This window comes from Corvus brachyrhynchos, unplaced genomic scaffold (assembly GCF_000691975.1).
Source record: "Corvus brachyrhynchos isolate BGI_N302 unplaced genomic scaffold, ASM69197v1 scaffold255, whole genome shotgun sequence".
NCBI classification, from domain to species: Eukaryota; Metazoa; Chordata; class Aves; order Passeriformes; family Corvidae; genus Corvus; species Corvus brachyrhynchos.
Window position 1 is genome coordinate 7,345,585 of NW_008238358.1, and position 2,411 is coordinate 7,347,995.

Here is a 2,411-nt window from a genome sequence, read left to right on the forward strand (position 1 = left end):
TTGGTGCCAATCAAGGCTGGTTTGCAAGGATAGATCACGTCCTGTTCTGTGCTAAATGTTCTACTGCTACTTTCCTGTATCTTCTGGGCAGGTCATCAAAGAGCAGCAGCTAATGCTGATGTTCACTCAGCTATTTAATGTACCCTTTCTGGGGCCATATGGCAGGGGAGAGAGATGTGGGGAGGGATGGTAAGTGCCAAGTATCAACTAAGAATGCTGCAGACCTTCTGTAAGCTTTTATCCTCTCTCAGCTTTAGATGATGGTGATGTTGAGAACAAAATAGTAAGCTTTATTATTCCCTTTTCTTCATCAGGCTGAAAAGCAGGCAAGAAAAGAGCAGGAAAAGCAAGCAGAATTGGACTATGATGCTCAGAGAGAGGCTATTGCACTTTCTAAAAAGCATGAATTTCAGAAATATGCAAAGCAAGTAATCGAAACAGAGTCCAAGACTACACATCATCTTTATCCTCTTCTCAAAGCATGCAAAGGTGAAAGAGGACTTGGACATGGGCCATTTTTCTGAGAAGATAAGAAATAAATACTAGTTTCCAAACATATAATTCCAGGTTGGGACCCAGTTACCTTGTTGTAGCTGTAATGCTGCTCAAGAAGCAAAACCATGAAATAACGTTTAAACTATCCACCAAGGAAAGGCAGAAGTTGTTTTCAAGTTAAAAAAATATGCTTTTGAACCTTACAGGCAGAGTTACACTGTAAATGATTTATATCAAATATATACCATGAATCTGGAGCCCATTTGAAAAAATAAAAGATTGCCATATAAGGGGTTATATTCTCAAAAATCCCCAGCTTGTGTTTCATGAATGTTAGTTTATTTGAGACAGGAATTCATGTTATATAATTGACTGTCACTGTAACCTATTCCAGCCAAAAGCGCACTATTTCTTTTATATTTTTAATATTCATTGTTCTAAAAATTCACTGTCCCAGGTTTTTCAGGTCTACACTATGAATTCCCACGGCAAATAGTCACATTTCTCACTAGTCTACTTGCAGTTAATTATTCCCCATAATTGAAAAGACCAAACCAAAACAACAACAGTGGAAGAAAAAAAGAGAACATATGTGAAAGTTAGAATAGTTATGGTGTGCTGTTTTGGTAGCATTTTGCAACTATGTCTGAAAAACGAATGTCATTATATAAATTAGTTTTATTACTTGAAAATATTAATGTGATTTGATCACAGCCCTTAAAAGGTCACCAAAGAGTCAAATAGGTCCTGATATAGCTGTAAATAGGGCCTACAAAATCAGCACATCAACAGGATACAACATGGTTGGGCTGTTCTTTTAAAAAGACTAACAGCAATTCAGTCTGTGGTAAATAGATGTGATCTAAAATTGTATCTCAGATTTCTCAGCAGATTTACTCAGCAACACCCAAGCCACAGACTCAACTCCCTCCTTAAGCTTAGGTTTCTTTGGTGAAATGTTGACATCATCTCCTTGCCTTGGACTGTTGGGGTTCCTGCAATGACTTCCTCCACCAGTACCGTGGGCTTTAAACAGGGTATCCCTCTATCCAGGTGCCCACTGGAAACAAAGTCCAAGAAACCTGAAGCTTTGTTTTGTTGTGCTCCACAGCTGCCAGTCTCTGCTGGGCAAACTAGAAAATAATACAAGCCCTTAAATAAAAAGGATGGTTGCCAATATTTTAGTTTTGAAAGTGAGTCTTTGGTGTATCCTCAAATTCCTCAGCCTAGCTACCGAAAGCAGCAGGCCTTGGAGAAAGACAGGACTTCGAGGAAGATGTGAGGCTACCCCGGAAGCAAGGTACCTCTAGCAAGGTGAGGGCCAAGCAGAACTGGCTTTACTTCTCCTACACTAAAAACGCTGGGTGTAAGGTGGATGTTGTCCTTCCCAGGTGCAGCAATCACCTTCTCGAGGAGTCTCTTCCAGGCAAGGCAAGGGATGAATTCCTGGAAGGAGAGGGAGGCCCAACCTCCTCATCCAGCTCCCAGGGCCGCCAAGGGCTCTAGGCCCCCGCAACAGGCAGGCCTGGAGGGGCGAAGGTTCGTGTGAGGCGCGGCAGCGCACAGAGCCAGGCCGAGCTGCACGGCGCCGGCGAACCGGCGGGAGCGGATCGCGGCCGGAGCAGAAGGACACAGGCGGAGGGGCCATTTCAGCCTCTTACCAGGTACAGGCGCGCCGCGGGGAAAGGAGTTGTTCACGAACTGGCTGCGGAGAAGGGCCTGGTCTCCCGGTCAGACTGGCTTCCTTGCTTCCCCTCGTGAGTGACACAGAGGGCAGTGCCCGCCCGCAGCTCCCGGGGGCGGGGCTGGGCAGGGCGCGGTGCCGCTCCAGCACTCGCGACGCGGCACCCGCCGCCCACTCCGGTGCCATTCTCCCGCCTCGGCGCCGGGGCGTTCCCGCGGGCACTGCTCGCTGT

General features: G+C 46.1%; 2 protein-coding genes across 4 annotated transcripts in view; one reads left to right on the top strand and one right to left on the bottom strand.

Moving 5' to 3' along the window:
* Positions 1-2,405, bottom strand: part of PHOSPHO2 (phosphatase, orphan 2) — a 10,131-nt gene extending 7,726 nt beyond the window's left edge. Inside the window, exons 1-2 of one of the 3 annotated variants that reach the window (XM_017735622.1) lie at positions 2,157-2,405; positions 1,900-1,941 (exon numbers count right to left, since the gene is read on the bottom strand). The gene's annotated coding sequence lies outside the window, so the exon portion shown is untranslated. The other 2 variants (XM_017735621.1, XM_017735623.1) reach the window with 2 other exon arrangements.
* CCDC173 (coiled-coil domain containing 173) overlaps positions 1-2,411 on the top strand; it is a 16,668-nt gene that overhangs the window by 6,162 nt on the left and 8,095 nt on the right. The gene's annotated exons all lie outside the window — the stretch shown is intronic.